Genomic DNA, 19,582 nt, shown 5'->3' with positions numbered 1-19,582 from the left:
GGGAGAAGATGAGAGAGAGATAGAGAGAGAGGTAGAGAGAGAGAGGGAGGGAGGGAAAGAGAGAGAGAGAGAGGGAGAGGGAGATCATAAAGAAAGAGAGAGAGAGGTAGAGAAGATGAGAGAGAGAGAGAGATGGAGAGATAGAGATCATAAAGAGAGAGAGAGAGAGAGAGAGAGAGAGAGAGAGAGAGAGAGAGAGAGAGAGAGAGAGAGAGAGAGAGAGGTAGAGAGAGAGGCTATGAAGATGAGAGAGAGATAGAGATAGAGAGAGATGGAGAGGTAGAAAGAGAGATAGAGAGAGAGAGGGAGATCATAGAGAGAGAGAGAGAGAGGGTGTGAAGATCAGAGAGATATAGAGATAGAGAGAGATGGACAGGTAGAAAGAGAGATAGAGAGAGAGGGAGATCATAAAGAGAGAGAGAGAGAGAGAGAGGGGAGATGGGAAGGGAGAGGTATAGAGAGAGGGGTGGAGAGAGAGAGGTGGAGAGAAGGAGAGAGAGAATATGAGAGAGAGATGGAGAGGTAGAAAGAGAGAGAGAGAGGTGGAGAGGGAGAATGAAATAGAAAGAGAGAGAGAGAGGGAGAATGAAATAGAGAGAGAGAGAGAGAGAGATCATAAAGAGAGAAAAGTAGAGAGAGATGGAGAAGATGAGAGAGAGGTAGAGAGAGAGAGGGAGGGAGGGGAAGAGAGAGAGAGAGGGAGGGAGGGGAAGAGAGAAAGAGAGAGGGAGATCATAAAGAAAGAGAGAGAGAAAGGTAGAGAAGATGAGAGAGAGAGAGAGATGGAGAGATAGAGATCATAAAGGGATGGAGAGAGAGAGAGAAACTACAACAGAAACGAGGCATAGATGCGCATGTTAGACGCGCAAAGTCGGGCGCGTCTATCGTAGCATCTATAAGCACGTGTAAACGTGCGTGTAAATAGATGCGATTTTTGCGTCTTTATATCCGCGCAAATAGACGCATTTATACACGCAAAAATAGACGCACACGTCAAAATTAAAATCATACTTAAATCATTTCTTTTCAAACTATGCCTTTCCTTTCCTACGTTTTTTGCGGTTCTGAAGCTTGAGTTTAGCCGACATGGAGTCTCTTTATGCCTCACCTAGTCTTTTCATGCCTCACCTCCTCATGACTCACCTCTTCTTTCATTTCAAACACACAAGAAGGGAAAAAGGAAAGCCAAGGAGAGGAAGAAAGAGAGAACAAGAGAGAGGAGAACAAGAAGAAGCAGCAAGCAAGGAAGCAAGCATCAAGGGAGGGTAACTTACCAAGAAGAGGAAGAAGGAGAAGGAAGAAGCGCTACCGCCCGCCACACCAAACACCCAAGGTGAGTCTCTCTCTCTCTCTCTCTCTCTCTCTCTCTCTTTCTTTTTCTCTCTCTCTCTCTCTCTCTTCCTCTCTTTGCTCTGTTTATGTATTTAGGATTTGTGATTTCATTATGTATTGCATTTTGTAAATCAATAATGGCGGTCGTGTGCTAAAATCATCTAACCAAGCGTGTCTAATAGCGCGTCTACATCTCAGTATAGACACAGATATAGATGCGAAAAACGTTTCTTTGGGGGCGCGTCTTTGAGCATATGTACTTTGCAATGTACACGTGAGGATACACGCGCTGACAGACGCCCACAGAGACGCAAGTATAGACGTGCACAGAGACGCAGGTATAGACGCTGTATGTAATATGTTTTATCTACATAGGGTAATATGATTTTTTTTTTGTAGATGTGGAATCCTGGATTCTCCAGCACCCCATTCAACAAGGAGCAATTCATAGGGGAGATGACCAATTATCTTGGTCGCCCTCCCACTACAGATGAGGTTTTCAGTGTAATGTCCGGGACACCTATTACATCTTTGCCTACCATTAGGAGAAATATGGACTCTCTTTTTTGCCCCTTAAGGAGTGAATAAACAAATATAGGCCTAACCAATGAGAGAGCTGGGATTCCAGATTCATGTAACATGAATCTTCTAGCCATATCTTGGACCAAATCTTCCCTCAGCAATATAATAAGGGAAAAGGGGAGTACAAAGCTGTCACTTCTTGGAAGTTTGTGCCTCGAATTTTCATTTTCTTATTTTTTATGTTTGACTTTTCTTTTCTCCCCTTTTCAGTTTCCCCCTCTTTTTTAGGCGGAACTCAAATTTGTCATATCTCTTTCCCCGCTTCTTCTTTCCTGACGAAATTTTACAGCCTCACTGTTTCTTGCCATGTCTGTAACCCTGTAAAATTTCATTTGCTTTGCACAAGCACAGAGAGAGATTCATGTGTTTCATGAGAGCAGAGCTTGTTTTACGAAAGCCCTAAGATTCTCTTCACAAAACTCTACAGGTATATTTTTCTCTTCCATAGATGTTCTATGGTGAAGTTTTATCTCGTTTGGAGAAAACCTGTGCAAGTTATGTGCATTCTCTGACATGTAATTTCTTTTGTTTTGATACTCTAGGAGTCTCTTATAGTCAATAATAGTGACATTTTGAATACTCAACTTCTTCTTCAACATCTTAGGGTTTCTCTGTAAACAAAGTTACAGGTATATTGTCTTGTTTTTTTGTTGCTCCACTGTTAAATTTTATCTCGTTTAGACAAAATGTATACAAGTTACATGCATACTGAGATTTCCTTTGTTTTTTTACTCCAAGAATCTCCGAGGGTGAAGAACAATGATTTATTAAGAACTCAACTTCTACAACATCTTTGGGATTTTGAACACTCAACTTCTTCTTCAACATCTTAGGGTTTCTCTGTAAACAAAGTTACAGGTATATTGTCTTGTTTTTTTGTTGCTCCACTGTTAAATTTTATCTCGTTTAGACAAAATGTATACAAGTTACATGCATACTGAGCTTTCCTTTGTTTTTTTACTCCAAGAATCTCCGAGGGTGAAGAACAATGATTTATTAAGAACTCAACTTCTACAACATCTTTGGGATTTTGAACACTCAACTTCTTCTTCAACATCTTAGGGTTTCTCTGTAAACAAAGTTACAGGTATATTGTCTTGTTTTTTTGTTGCTCCACTGTTAAATTTTATCTCGTTTAGACAAAATGTATACAAGTTACATGCATACTGAGCTTTCCTTTGTTTTTTTACTCCAAGAATCTTCGAGGGTGAAGAATAATGATTTATTAAGAACTCAACTTCTACAATATCTTTGGGATTTTTTGCAGAGAAAGCCACAGGTATATTGCCATTTTTTACTACTGTTCCATGGTTAAATTTCAACGCATTTGGACAAAGCCTATATAAGTTATATATATGTGTTGACCCAATATTTCTTTTGTTTTTGTACTACAGGAATCTGTCAGTGAAGGAACAATGGTCTTGCTATAAGTCAACTTCTTGTTCAACATATCTAGGGATCTTTGTGAAAGAAATTACAGGTACAATGTTTCTTTTTTAAATTGATCCATTTAAATTTAATTTCATTTGGAGATAACATTTGCAAATTATACACATGTTAATAGGTAACTTTTGTATTTGGTTGTTACAGATGTCTTCACGGAGGAAAAATATCAGTAGCATACTTGCAGTGGAGGTCTTCAATAGGAAAGATAATGGCGGTAATTGGATTTGTGATAAGTATTATAAGTTGGATTGGATTTTGATGCACCCAAGTACTCGAGGGAGTTTCAAGGTCAAGCGCAAGGATGTTGCAAACCCTAGCAAACATTGGAAAGGTAGAATTCTAGAGTTCAGAAAAGTGTTTAATGGCACAAGTGCAGTAACAGAAGTGTTGATTCAACATGTTTATACGCATAAACAAATCTCTGTACACGATGAGAACAACATTGCAAATTATAAACAAAACAGTAAGTTGTTAAATTTTATCATTGATTATTCTTTTGTATCAGAGTTGTTTTTAAAATTCTTTGCAGTATTCTAATTCAGTCTTGTTTGATTGACAGCTCTATATCCATCGACTTTGCATGAATGGCAGAATGTGGAATGTTTAAGCGGCAAGATACATGTTTGGCATGAAGAGATAGGTTCTTTGATCTATGATAATACCTCTACAAGTCAACTTGCCACTCAAAATATCTTTTTTTATAATTCATTGTATGTGGTAGAAAGCCAGAGATTGCAGCATGTCCCATTGCCGCCATTGTCTAGTGGTGAATGGTTCATTGGTAGCTTGGAGTTGTCAGGAGCTTGCAAGTCGAAGATAAAATCTGACATCAATAGTGCTATGAAACCCACCACAGGCTCCAAAGATGTGCATCTTAATTGGTTTATTCCATTCTCATTGTTTGCACATTTGTTTGGTTCATGTGATGTTTTGAAGAAAACAAAGATTACTTATCAATGCAAGTGTCCATCCGAGGAATGGATGAGTCAGCTATTGGGTGAGTCTTGGGAAGTCAAAAGAACACATTTTGATGAGACGATTGAGTGCAGGGTCAACCAATCTGATATTACATTCAGGTAAAACTTTTTTACTACTTTGCATACCTTGATTTAATTGACATAGGTCTCGCTTAGATGAATTGTTATGTTAGTCGCATTGATCACTTACCATTATTTTTGTTTTTATTACAGGTATTTCATTGCTAGACAAACTCTGTGCGTTCGCTTTCGATATAGAAGATGGCGACTTTTGCGAGGGGAGTGGATCAGCTTGGATCAAGATATCCGAGATGACACACATACAGCGCTCGTAGATGTGGTAATCTTGTGGAGTGGTCATAATCCTTTCATAGTCAGTGCAGAGAGTCATTGGCCCATTTATTTTCTGAGACAAGAAATCCAATTAATGTCTAGTGAGCCCCTCTACAACTTCTATTTCAAGTTAGATAATAGAAAAGTCAGGACTCGTAGTGAGCAATCCATGACATGTAAACAATGTGCTTCTCCACATATCCTTGAGATAGTGGAATCCTTGTAAAAAAACTTTATAAAGAGCGAATACATACCTTTTTTAAACTTCTGAGTACTTTAAATTTTAGTTTACTGTGATCCAAGCGTGCGATAATACATACTGTAATTACTCAATCGTGCAGTTAAAAATCATAATTAAATTGCAGGTTAGAGGTCTATAATCTAGAGAATATTGTCTTTGCACAATGATATATTGTAGCGCATCTCTGCTGCTCGTTTATTACATTTTAATATTAAATTGGATCCAAAGGGAATTTCAAGGCCTTTTAGATTTATTTTCTTTAAAAAATTATATATTTTCTCTCGTTAGACTTGAATATACTCAGCGACCCAAACATATTCGAGGATATAATGATGTAGAACGAAGCGTTTGTCTGTATGAGTAATTTTAACAGTGACTTTAAAGTACTGAAATAAAGAAACTAAGGTAAGAGTTTTAATTTGAAACTTTAGAATTAATAACTTTATAAAGAACCTTTATTTAAAACCCTAGACACATAAAAGCTATAACTCCAAACTCATTTTCGCTTTCATTCTTCACTTCCCTACACTTGTGTTCTCATTCCTTCTCTCTTTGTGTGCCATGGCTACCACTCCCGCCTTCGCCACATGGATCAGTTCCACATGCTACGCGCACATAGGGGACCAGATATACCCTAGGTTTTGCGTGACCTTGAGTCTAGAGAGGTCGCTTTCCGCTGTAGACCCTGACTCTAGTATACTAGCATCGTTTTGTGATGCAGTGAACCCTCTCACTTGCTCTATTCCCGACTCCACTCTCAGGTGGGTTCCCATGGATTTTTTGTATAGTTTGTGTGCCGGATCCAGCCATAAAGGTGATAAGTCGAGCCCTGGTGCATGTGGGGCAACATCTCCGCGCTAGAGCAGTGCCCACCTCGTCACAGGACCACGTCACGATGGATCTCATTGAGAGGGATGCCGCCTTTGCCATATATGTTATGTGCACTGAGGTGCAAGAGGACAGTGACGAGGACATCGACGCACCCTCTCGGCCACTATTAGAGTACTTTGAGAGGGAGCCTGAGGAGATCACTCTCGATCTGAGTGTTGAGGCAGCACAGAGCTTGGCCATTGTGCACCCACCTCCCTGCCCTGATGAGATGCCCACGAGCGAAGAGCCACCCCTCTCTTCTCTCCATGCTATCACCATCGAGGGGGTGGAATATCTACTCATGCAGGATGTGCTAGAGTTGTTGGAGCTTAGGGAAGAAGAACTATACTGTATCATGGTGCGTGATGCACCTAGTGATTTCATAGATTTTGATTTACAGGATGCCCCACCACATGTTGATGAGGTGGCTCGTTATGATGGCACGAGCATCGATGACATCTCTGCCATTGTGAGCATCCAGGAGCAGATTGAGGATGCGGCGCCATAGTATCAGATCTCTGATGAGGAGTTCGAGCGGTTGCAGGAAAGCCTTTTTGGTCCTCGACCCGACTATGCAGTGCCTACCCAGGAGAGAGACGAGGGCAGCCCAGTGGCAGGAGCAGACCTGGATGCTCCATTACAGCGGCAGATAGATGATGCAGAGAAGGTAATGTTCTCGGTTTCATATGAAACTTAACCAGTAGGGCCTCTAGGGCATCGGGAGCACACACATGTGTTTTTGTCGGGATCGGGCCCCCAGAAGTGCCCTGGCCGGAGGCTCGCGTCTGGGGGCCTAAATCTGCAGATTCAGGCCCCCAGACGCGAGCCTCCGGCCAGGGCACTTCTGGGGGCCCGATCCCGACAAAAACACATGTGTGTGCTCCCGATGCCCTAGAGGCCCTACTGGTTATGCAGATTCAGGCCCCCAGACGCGAGCCTCCGGCCAGGGCACTTCTGGGGGTCCGATCCCGACAAAAACACATGTGTGTGCTCCCGATGCCCTAGAGACCCTACTGGTTAAGTTTCATATGAATATGATTTATATATCTTCAGCACACTCCATGCATAGTGAGTCTGATACTGAACTTGTGTGTTGCAGGAGATTGTCTATATAGATGAGTTTTCATCTAGGCAGGGTGGCCGATCTGGTAGCCAAGGAAGGGTGCAAGACTCGGCATTGAAGGAGTATGTTGGGCAGCTTGTCAACGACATTATTGTATTTCATAAGACATGCTCCCCTGCTTTTGCAGAGAACTTCTTGAAGTTGAGGGCACTAACAAAGGCTGGGCCCTTCAAGACCATCCCGACCAACTCCAGCCTGGAGAAAGTAGTGTTGCTTCGACGTTCGAAGCTTCTCTACTTATTCACGAGTACTAGGTCTGGCCCACTTTTCTCCATGGTGGCCCGTGGCATGGTTGCCGGTGTTGAAGACCCCACTGTCATTAGACAGGAACTATTGGGGCAAAATGTATTGTTGCCTATGATCAAGAATAGCTCTGACCATGGGGACCCTAGCTCCAAGAAGCCTAGGAGAGAATAGATGTACTTATTGCCTACTGATATCGCATCATTGATGTACTGCACTTTGTAATCTTCTCTTCAAGTAATGAAAACTGATGTTTGTTGGATTCGCGTGCAATGTAGTTTGTGATACGTGTCATTTACTGTTTTTTTTAACTTGAATATTACATTTATTTATCGAATTTATACGTAACACAATTCGTACCCTAAATTTAATACACAGTGCTTTATCGAATTCGTGCGCAACATGTATTTGTTCGAACGCATGTAACGATAACTCAACGACGTAAATAAAATAAATATCAAGTGACTAAACAAAAATAAGACGCGCCAAAAACTTTGTATTTGTATTAATAATAATTTTACATGGGGTCCATTACGACCAAGGCTTTACAAAATGTCTTCAGAAGCTACATTCCATGTGCTTTTGAGTTTGTACACCTCTATCCTTGCTAACCTCCGTGAGGACTATCTTTCCATCGCCAAAAGAACCTGACTATCCGCAGATCCCTCTCGGTGACAGTGACCCTCCTTGCATGCACCGCTACATAGACTGAGTCTCCAAATAAGTCGACGAGGTAGGCTTCAGCAGCTTCTTGTAGTGTGAGGAGGGCCTGGGCAGTCCAGCGATCCGGTTGTTTCGCGCGTGATGTGTTTGGAAACTGGTTCCTGTTGTTCATGATCAGTATGCCCTCCATGATCTCCCGCACCAACTTTTGGAATGGAGCCTTCGGTATCAGGAGGTGAGTGGTCTTCTGGTAGTGGCGGATCTCGCGAAGAGCCACTGTGCCTGGCTTCCATCGACGCTTGCGATGCTGGCGTGGTGGTGGTGGTGGTGGAGCTGGAGGACGTGGCTGCCGTATGGAATTTCCAGGGGGGTATCTCCGGGCCGCTTGCTTGGTGCGTACCATGTCTTCTAGGAGAGAGAACTCAGAACTCAAAAGTGAAATGTGTAAAATGAGGTGAAACTTTAAACTTATAGCCAAACTTTTCAAAAATCCTAAAATTTCAATTAATGAATCCACGCTTAGGAAAAATATCACCAGTGCTCCGATTCACATGAAATTTTACCTGTAGGCTCCTCAAGGACACATCAACCATCCAAAAAAATTTTGGCCCCAACAGAAGCCTCTGGATCACCTGTCCGGAGGCTCGCGTCTGGGCCTTGAATCTGGGGATTCAGGGCCCCAGACGCGAGCCTCCGGACAGGTGACCCAGAGGCTTCTGATGGGGCTGGGGATTCAGGGCCCCAGACGCGAGCCTCCGGACAGGTGACCCAGAGGCTTCTGATGGGGCCAAATTTTTAATATAAATGAGTTTTTCTAATGCCCAACATGAGGGTGAAGTTTCACCAGATTCCGATTTATAAATTTGACGGTTCAATCTTTTTTTGAAAATGCGTTAACTGCATTATACTGCACTGATAATGTATTGTCAACCTCGCAACTGTAGATTAAATGTATTGATAATGAGTGTGTGCAACTGCAGATTAAATGTATTGTCAACCTCACAATGCGAAACATTGGAAACTTAAAAATTGACAAAAAATAAATCATGGGTAAAATGGAATATCGCATCAGATATACTGTTGCCAAACCACTAAATATAGTAAGGATATAGTGCATCGGCCCATGTACAACTGATCACCGACGTGTACGTGGTTGCACATTGAATTTATCCTCAACAAAACTACTTACAAAATTGGAAACTTGAAAATTCACACAATGCGAAACATGGTCAAAATAGAATATCACATATTGGATTTAGCATTGCGAAACTATGAAATACACGGTAGATAGTGCATCGCACCAAGTACGACTAGAGCTAGGGAAAATTTAGCTCCATTTTGCAGGCCACTACTATCAAATACTTGAAGGTCTATTGGAAAGATAACCCAAAACTAAGATCCTTACAATCTACAACCAAACCTGAGCTAAAAACATAGATCCAATTACAAGGTAGCTTCTCAAAGCATATTGTTGACATTAAGATTAAATGCATCCTTGTTATTGCGGATCCTGCGAACAAGAACCAGATCTATGGGCTTAATAGTGATACGTCGGGCATGAATGGCTAAAAGTTGACCATCACTCATTAGATCAATCAAGTAGCTTTCAACTGCTTCTTGGAGAGCAAGCAAGGCTTGGCTTGACCATCGCCCCACATTCCTTGCCTGGTTCCTCGAAAAGAACTTGTGATGATGCCCTGACTGTAGATCTTGCAGTATTTCTCGCACCAACCTGGAGAATGGTGCCTTAGGAATAATCAAGTCGGCACTCTTCTGGAATTTCCTTATCTCGCGTAGCGCAGCTGTGCCTGGTCTCCATCTTCGCTTTTTATGTGTTGGAGGGCGTGTATTACGAGTTGGAGCCGTAGTGGAAGGTGGAGCAGCTGGAGCATGTGGACCACCATTTCTGGACAATGGCGAACCATCATTATCGACCATACTAGGGCCACCATTGTTGGCCACAGTAGCGCCACCATTATTGGCTGCAGTAGGGCCACCGTTATCGGTCACCAGGGGATCTTTGTCACTCACAGTACGCTCACTAGATTCGGAAGAGTGTTGAGCTCTTGCTCTCGCAGGCGCCTTTTTGATAGGAAGCTTGGAACATGCCATGGCTGTGATAATGAAGGATAGAAAGGTGGAGGGTAGAGTGGAGAGCAATGGGAAAAAATGAAAGGAGAGACGACTTAAATACGAAACTTTCAAACTTACTGTGGTGTAAATGAATTTTAAATTTATCATTTCATTTCATTTCTCCACCCCATCCCTACCTCTCTCTATCTCCTGACACCCCCTCATGCCCCCCCTCTCTCTCTAGGCCAATGAATGTTCCAATGTTTAGAATTTTCATATCTTTGTCTTAGGATTTCAAAATGGACTTTTCATAATTAAAAAACAAAGTTCGAAATCGACTTTGAAAAATATAGTGACAAACCTTTGAAATTTTAAAGAAAATTTATAAGACATCTCATGTTAGAGATATGAGTATTGATGTGTCATATCCTTGGGACTTGTGCTCTCTTGTGGACTCTAAATGCATCAAAATTATTATCTTTATCTAGGTCTCCATTTTTTGCCATCTCTCTCTTGGGTTGCCAACCATTCTACGTGCCGTTGTCTAGCTGTGTTGTTTTCATATCTTGCTTTTCTCACTTCATATATTGCCCTTCTTATAGATTCTGCTTGAGATGTTTTGGACTTCTTTTCTTTTTCCTCGTATCGTATCTCTAGTCTCCTATACCACCATTGGAATAATTGCCTCATAGAATTGGAATCATTGATGCCACCTCCATGATCAGTTGCCTTTTGAAAAGCACAGCGAGCTTGCCAGTGAGATCTTTCCATGCCTTGAGTTGACCATATTGCAAAACTTCCTTGATCTGCAAAGTATGGACCATGTGCTTCAAGTATATGCTGCACAAGAAAAGAGATTAGAAACACAAAGTAATTCGAAATGATGATTTTTTTTTGCAATGGTGATAATACTGACCATGTAGTGTGTTATGCTATTTGTAGTCCATGCCTCCACCATGGACTTATGAAATTTAGCAGCTGTTTCTTTAAATGCATTGGCATCACCATCCATAAACCCCAACTTCTGTAAGAGAGCTGCTAATCTATCTAGGTGTATCCACACTTCTGCCTTCGCAATCCTCATTCGTCCCCCATTGCTCCAATTTGAAACAGCAAGGTGCAACTTTTTCCATGCTTCGTACTTCTTTGGTTGTTTTACTAGTATATTGCCTTCCTCATCTCGAGGTGGAGATAAAAACTTCCCAGCCTTGGGTCCGCCAAAGCATGGTTTACAAGGAACATTTCCACTCTTCCCCGATTTTTTCTCGTCCTTTTTTATTTCTACTTGGCCTCCGTGCAATCCAACTTCAGAGAGGACTTGTTCTACCTTCTTGCATGTAGCATCAGATTCTGACACGGGCTGCATCTTGTATGCAAAGCATATATATTCATATACTAGCTTCTCAATTATTCTAACCAAACAATGCAATGTGCAAAAGTGAACCCTTGTTAGTGGTATTTCCAAAATAGGGCGCCAGTTTGGATCCACTGGAATTAGCATTCCATTTCTCATGACTTTTTGATCACGTGTCGGAGCACCCTGTTGTCCTGCCTTGGCAAGCCATTCTTTCTTTCCATCTTTCCCTTTCTTCCTAGTTTGCATGCAGTATATGCACGGAAATTTTGCATTTGCTGCATTTGATAAACCAAACATACACTTCAATGTTTTTAAATCACATGCAAGATGCCATTCAACTTGATAGTCCCCAAACCCCTCAACATGTAAAACTGCTCCATTATTTTGCTGTTGAATAACACTGGGTATATTAGTGAGGTTAAAAAAAACTTTAAGTACTTCATGGTCCTCCTTTGGTACTTCAAATGCTGCAAGCCACCATATTTCATTCTCCGATTGTACACTGAAGTATAAAGGATGTTTTTCATCGATGTTGGGATCCAATGCTCGATTCATAAGTGTTATACTCACACGCTCAAGTTTTTGCCCCTTGATAATCTCACTCTCATCAAGTTTGAGGACAAACTTAAGCTTGCCTCTACATTCTTCCATAGACATATTGTAAAACTTGACCATAGCAATCTGAACCCTACATATATCCAATACAAAGTTGTTGGATGCATTCAATACAAAGGCAACTTCTTTGGAACCATACTTCAATATGTGTGTGTGTTCCAGATGCGTAGGCTCACCAATTAGTTCTAAAACTTTCTCATTTAGTTGTTTTCGAGCCTTCTTCACGTGAAATGGTTTTGGCAGAGGCATTACTCGCTTAGTATTGAAGACTTGCTTAAAACCTGTATCCAATTGTTGATAGAGCATACTATATGACTCAGAACTCATTCCCACCTTGTCACATAATCCCTGAGCATCTGTAGCAGTAAACAAGTTGCTCACATCCCTAAGACGTTCACTAGCAACACCATCCACAATGTCCCTGAATTTACGATTTTCCAATGCATTTTTTACCATATTCTTGCTAAGGACTTTGGCAATAGTATCATTCTCTGCATGAGGAAACATATTTCTCATTGTAGTAGATTGAGCATATATCCGTCTATGATATTGTCCACTTCCTTTGGCTAATTGGCCAATTGGTTTAACGGATCGAATGCGCCGACGTGCCCCTTTGGTTTTTAAAGTGGGCCCAATCTCCAAAGTTTTTGTGAGCTTCCTCTCTATGTTTTGATTCTCCTTCTCCAAGTCATTGACTTTAGACTGTAACTCCATATTCTGCACGTGTGTAGCATGCATAGCATCTTCAATGACAGACATTGCTTGTTGTAGGTTCTGGTTCTCTCTATCCTTCTCAGCCAATAATCTATCCTTTTCCATCAAAGACTGCATATTCCCTTGTAATCTTGTCTGCATATTTGTCAAGGTTTGATGAGCCCCTGCTATTCCTTGTGTGACAAGTCTGCATGTGTATCCATACAATCCTTCATTGCCTTCACAAGCAAACTTTACAAATGATGTAAGCCCTTCAAATTGTGGTGGCCTTCGAGTGAGTGGATCGGGTGGATAAATGCACCCATCAACCCAAAGGTCCACATTTTTTTTCCCTGCATTTCTTTCTTGTTGCATCCTACATCTTATTGCATCATCTCTTTCCACAGTTCTTTTGAACATTGGTGCATATTCATCGTCCAATTGAAAGTGAATATCTCTCTTTCTCTTGGTACATCCTGCACCTGCATTCTGCAAAAAAAAAAGTATGCAAATGTTAACTTGGATTAACATTCAAATAGCAGAACTACACCCCTTTGATTCACTATATCTGTGTTTTTTTTAAAACCCAGTTGGTTCTTGTCTCTTTCTCTTGCTTTCAGTCTTGATAGACCCTAATCAACCCCTAATCAGCCTGTAATCTTGGCTTTTAATCTACCTCTAATTAGCATCAAATCTTATCTTCTGTTCTATCCAAAATATTCTCTCTCTCTCTCTCTCTCTTTCTCTCTCTCTCTCTCTCTCAACAAAAATTCATCAAGGAAACCCTAAACACATTCATACTGAAGCTTGGCTAGTGGAAAACAATAACATCATCTTATCTTCTACCCTAATTTACTATCTGTCACTCTATCACTTATTTTCTTTGTTCATCTCACACAGTCCTCTCTGTCCCCCCCCTTCTCCCCTCCTCTCTCTCTCTCTCTCTCTCTCTCTCTCTCTCTCTCTCTCTCTCTCTGAATTGATGCTTAAGGACTGAACAACAACTGTGAAGAATAATAACATCACAAAGATTTAAAAAATAAAGATACCTCCATTATCACTGGATTGCTTGTAGTATAGACTGTTGAAGACGGAGATTTCTTACTGCATATTTCTAAAGAGGAAGATGGCTTGTAGCAGGGTAGAGTGTGTTGTAGATAGAGATTCTTTGATTTCAACAAATGGTATCAAAACTACTCCTCAATGCTGCTTCAGAAGAACTCGTATGCAAGAAACCATATTCTGGAGGGAAAGAGAAGAATGCACAAAATTTGGGACAAAACTAGAGCTTTCTGAGGGAATGAAAAAATGCCCAGAAATAGGTATATACTTGTCCAAAAAAGACGAAAATTTACAAGGAAACTCTTGAGTCAAAAAGGTGTCTCTGGGTAAAAAATAATCTTAAAATATGATGTGTACGTCATTTTATATCGTTTTTTAACTTCCGCCCTTTTAAGAAGCGAGAATGAGAATGATTGAAAAGTCATGAGGGCACTAAAGAGGGCATTAAAGAGTCATGAGGGCATTAAAGAATGATTGGCTGCGTTTTTAGAAAAAATAGAATTGTATTTTTTTAGTTATGAGGATTTTGAGAAAAAGTGACCTTATCCTGCAGTTTGGGAATAAAATAATAGGTGAAATCTATTGAAAACACAAAAATGAGATTTTCTTGATTGTAGAAGATCTCTTTTTATAATATTATTTTGGAATCTCTTTTTAGAGAGAGAGAGGTGAGAGAAACCCCTTAAAGGGCAAAAAAGAGAGTCCATATTTCTCCTAATGACAGGGATAAACTGAGGTACATGGATCGGCCGAAGCACGTACTGCAGAGGCACGTGTATCGAGTGAGATAGAGGGTAGTGCACGTCGAGGGAGAAGGGAGAGTGGTGCGGGAGGACGAGGAGGTCGAGGGCTTTGTGGGGGTTGCCTAGGTGGTGGCTCTCGATCACGCTCACCGGAAAATGAGAGAGGTGAGCCTCCACAAATGTACTACTCTATCACTGATGCTGGTGGTATCTTGCATGACTTCGAGGGGAGGGAAGTGATAGCCTACTTGAGGAGTGTCGTGCATGCCACATACAAAGATTGCATGATTCCCTTCAAGCACCAAAAAAATGGTTTGTGGCAAGAGGTGCTGCGAGCAGTACATAAAAGGTACCCTAATCCTGAGAATTCACAATTCTCAGATGATTGGGGACGGTTAAAGGTGAGATGTGCGCTTCATAACAAGAGGTCTCACCTTATGACGTGCGCCAAGGAGTCATTGCGGAGACAAGAGCAGGGGCGCCTTGGATATGGCCAACCACCCAATTGCCACCGCAAGGAGTGGAAAGAGGCCAAGAAGAGAGCAACGGAGAAAATGACAAGTCGCCAGCATGCAGAGGTGCGACGTATCTAGATGGCAACCATGGGATCGTCGCATTATGGATCGGGTGGCAGGGAGTCATGGGAGGCTGAGTTTGTAAGTATTATTTGATTTTTTTTGTTAAATTAAATTTTGCAATTTGTTTCACTTCATTATGTAGTGTGTTTTAATACGTTGTATATTCAAATTGTTTTGTAGTTCCATATCGTTGGTAGGATGCCTACTCCTAGAGAGGTAGGCTACCATCGAGGTCATAACCGGGCGTCCACTTGGCAGCATTTCTACGAGGAGGGACTCATCATGGAGGAGCAATATAATCGCGCCATGAGGATTCCACCACCAGAAGAGGTATGTTTTATTTTTTACATGAAAAGTATAGATCAATATGATTTATTATTTGTAATGGTATTTATATACTTTAATCCTTTGTGTAGGCGAACCCCATGCAAGATGATGATGCCTCTTCTGAGGAGATATAGAGGAGCCCCATGCATGCATGCCTCCCCTTGGCTTGTAATTTTCATTTTTGATATGTATTACTTTCAGCTAGTGCTTGCGATCATGATGTCACAAGCACTAGAACTCATAATGTAAAAACGTTTCATCTATATATATGAAATTTTGTGTGCTACATACATTGTTTTGTTTTCAGTATCCAATCTTCGAAATAATCTTTCTTTGTTTTCCCTAAGTATACAATTTTATGTTGATGGGGGGGAAAAAAACCAGAGAGCATGTGGCTTAGCCACATGCTCTCTGGTTTTTTTTTCATACCTCTGTTTTGCCCGTCTATCAACGTGTCTAAATTGTAGGATAAATGCGCGTCTATTCTCGTAAAAAACTTTCAGAGTAAACGCGGTGTTAGACGCGTAGATACACGCGTGTATAGACGCACAATATGAATATATCCACATTTTTTAAATATGATTATATATTTACGTAGCGCGTTTATACCCACGTCTATAGGCGCGTCTAAATGTGCGTCTACTTCTGTCTATAAGTGCACTTTTAGACGTGATTTTGTAGACGCGAAAATAGACACGTTAATAAACGCACCCGACTTTTTTTTTCACAATTCAAATATTGCGTCTACAAGCGTGTCTATGGAGCCTTTTTGTTGTAGGGAGAGAGAGAGATAGAGAGATAGAGATCATAGAGAGAGAGAGAGAGAGAGAGAGAGAGAGAGAGAGAGAGAGAGAGAGAGAGAGAGAGGGAGAGAGAGAGGGAGAGAGAGGGAGATCAAAAAGAAAGAGAGAGAGAGGTAGAGAAGATGAGAGAGAGAGAGAGAGAGAGAGAGAGAGAGAGAGAGAGAGAGAGGGTGTGAAGATGAGAGAGAGATAGAGATAGAGAGAGATGGAGGGGTAGAAAGAGAGATAGAGAGAGAGGGAGATCATAAAGAGAGAGAGAGAGAGAGAGAGGGAGGGGGGAGATCATAGAGAGAGAGAGGTAGAGAGAGAGAGGGTGTGAAGATGAGAGAGAGATAGGGGTAGAGAGAGAGGGAGATCATAAAGAGAGAGAGAGAGAGAGAGAGAGAGAGAGAGAGAGAGAGAGGGAGATGGGAAGGGAGAGGGAGATCATAGAGAGAGAGAGAGAGAGAGAGAGAGAGAGAGAGAGAGAGAGAGGGAGATGGGAAGGGAGAGAGATAGAGAGAGAGGGAGAGAGGTATAGAGAGAGGGGTGGAGAGAGAGAGGTGGAGAGAAAGAGAGAGAATATGAGAGAGAGATGGAGAGGTAGAAAGAGAGAGAGAGGTGGAGAGGGAGAATGAAATAGAGAGAGAGAGAGAGAGAGAGAGAGAGAGAGGGGGAGAATGAAATAGAGAGAGAGAGAGAGAGATCATAAAGAGAGAGAGAAGTAGAGAGAGAGATGGAAAAGATGAGAGAGATAGAGAGAGAGGTAGAGAGAGAGTGAGGGAGGGAGGGGGAGAGAGAGAGAGAGGGAGATCATAAAGAAAGAGAGAGAGAAAGATAGAGAAGATGAGAGAGAGAGAGATGGAGAAATAGAGAGAGAGAGAGATGGAGAGATAGAGATCATAAAGAGAGAGAAAGAGAGAGAGGGAGGGAGGGAAAGAGAGAGAGAGAGAGAGAGGGAGATAAAAAAGAAAGAGAGAGAGAGGTAGAGAAGATGAGAGAGAGAGAGAGGAGAGAGAGAATATGAGAGAGAGATGGAGAGATAGAAAGAGAGAGAGAGAGAGAGAGAGGTGGAGAGGGAGAATGAAATAGAGAGAGAGAGGGGGAGGAAGAGAGAGGGAGAATGAAAAAAATGTAATAGTTTTTAAGAGAGAGAGAGAGAGGTGGAGAATGAAATAGAGAGAGAGAGAGGGAGATCATAAAGAGAGAGAGAGAAGTAGAGAGAGAGGGAGAAGATGAGAGAGAGATAGAGAGAGGTAGAGAGAGAGAGGGAGGGAGGGAAAGAGAGAGAAAGAGGGAGAGAGAGAGAGGGAGATCATAAAGAAAGAGAGAGAGAGAGATCATAAAGAGATGGAGAGATAGAGATCATAGAGAGAGAGAGGGTGTGAAGATGAGAGAGAGATAGAGATAGAGAGAGATGGAGAGGTAAAAATAGAGATAGAGAGAGATGGGGAGGGAGAGAGAGAGGGAGAGAGGGGGAGGGAGAGAGAGAGAGGGAGATCATAAAGAAAGAGAGAGAGAAAGGTAGAGAAGATGAGAGGTACAAAGAGAGGGAGAGAGAGAGAGGTGGAAGGGAAAGAGGGAAAAAGAGGTGAGAGAAACTAGTTTTAAATATTCTTTTTTCCTTCTGTGTAGGTTGATCAAGATGAGTCGATCGTTCACAGATGAGAAGTTTGAGGCATATCTTGTGCGTATGTCGCCAGACTAGCTGACGTCTATTAGAGACAAGATAGATCAGCACCTATCTCCATCTACATCGGCTCGGTTTCAGGGTTCAGCAGCATGATCAGAGGCATCGATCTCCAGTAGTAGGCATAGTCGCCAATCTAGACTAGCGAGAGAGGGTGGCACACCACATTCACATAGATGAGAGAGTGGGACTAGTAGAGACGGATCATGCTCCGAAGGCGGAGGCACCAATTTGATCTCACCACAGCAGGTCTCACATGAGAGATCACCTAGTTTTGCCCCCACACCTCTAGGTACCGCTTCCCCCGTTGGTGATGCCCGCATTCGCTTAGCCATCTGCTACTGCCACCCCTTCGTTGCAGGGGACTCCGTAGGGTGAATCACCAGAGCACACCCCATGGCATGGCCCCAGATGGGAGAGGCCCTACGCATTACCCACCCCACTAGGCTACTCCTATGTTATAAATGAGGAGACAGGGCGCTTGTGCATGAATGATGAGGGGAAGATGGTGACTAGACGTATGCATGAGTTGTGTCGAGAGGTCCTTCGACACAACATGATAGATGATTGGAAGGATGTCCCCCGAGCTAGCAAGGATCACATTGTGGAGATTTTGTATCAAGAGTTTTCTCAGCCTACTAGCAGTGATCACTTCTCGGGGATGGATGATAGACGTTATGCGAGCGTACCAGAGCCACAGACGGTCCTGCGCTCGCACATCACTCAAGGAGGGGAGGGGGCAGCCCAATTGGCTAGACATGGAGGACTGTAGCAACCTCCAATACGAGGCGACAAGGACCCCCGACAAGTGGAGACAACAGAGAGAGTCGGCGAGGGCAGGAGTGATACATCATTATGGGAGTGGTGCCAGAGGACTTACTTGGAGGATTTTGTAAGTTTTTCCAACACTAAATCCTGAACTTACTATGTTTTATATTAATGTAATTGTAAATGAAAACGTGACGTCTGTTTTTAATGTTTTATGATGTAGTATTCCATCACGAATCGCCATCCAACTGCACTCGAGATAGCGTATGGGGAGAAGTATGGTCTAAATGCCCTCATCGACAGACTCTATGCTTGCGGCAGTCCGGTATGTCTTAATAGTATTTATGTTTATTTTTCATTTAATGCATTTATTGGTTCGTCTTTATGTTTATGTCTATTTTAATTTGTGTTGCAGACCCCCTTCGAGGAGCCACTGCGTCACGAGGAGCTATCTGATGAGGATGATATGTAGCGGTCACACTTGGAAGAGCCGACATGTATCATCTATTGTATAGGGCTTTGTGGCCTTCTCATTAGCATTGTAGGATTTTCACGGCTACGGCTTGTGATTGTACATTATATCCACATTATGATTGTTTTATTATCTTCGTACAGTGCAGCTATGAGATGCAGTATTTTGATTGTTGTATCCATGTTTTATACTAGCATCTCGTTGGTTATTGTGTATATGTTTTGCCTCTTGGTATCATACAACTATAAAATGCAACCCTGCCACAACAAAATTTTTTAATTTTCTCTGTTATCGTCGCTATTTTCCTCGCTATAACTGTCGCAAATTTATTGCACGCATCGCTATTTGCATCGCTATTAGCATCCCTAAAATAGCGATGCTAATAGCGCCGCAAATAGCGACGATGGGAACAATTTTCCAATAGACTATTTCCGTCACTATTATCGTCGTTATACCTCGTATATGTTGTAGTGCCCTAACGTACTACCACCTATAGGATACCAAAAAGTGGTGGAAACCCTGAAACATAAAGGGATGCAAACCCTAATTCACAAAGGGGGGTCTAATGCTAATTTCAAAATATATAAGGGTGGGAGGTCTGAGTTGTAAGTA

The 19,582-nt window shown here is 42.0% G+C and overlaps 1 pseudogene; it reads left to right on the top strand.

Annotated features, from left to right (window-relative positions):
- The window catches only part of LOC148019475 (uncharacterized), a 43,641-nt pseudogene extending 24,671 nt beyond the window's left edge, over positions 1-18,970 (top strand).
- Positions 18,971-19,582: the final 612 nt, after the last annotated feature.

Source organism: Lygodium microphyllum, chromosome 20 (genome assembly GCF_053477565.2).
Source record: "Lygodium microphyllum isolate KBCC chromosome 20, Lygodium_microphyllum_v1.1.10, whole genome shotgun sequence".
In the NCBI taxonomy this organism is placed as follows: domain Eukaryota; kingdom Viridiplantae; phylum Streptophyta; class Polypodiopsida; order Schizaeales; family Lygodiaceae; genus Lygodium; species Lygodium microphyllum.
This window is presented reverse-complemented; position numbering and strand designations above follow the sequence as displayed.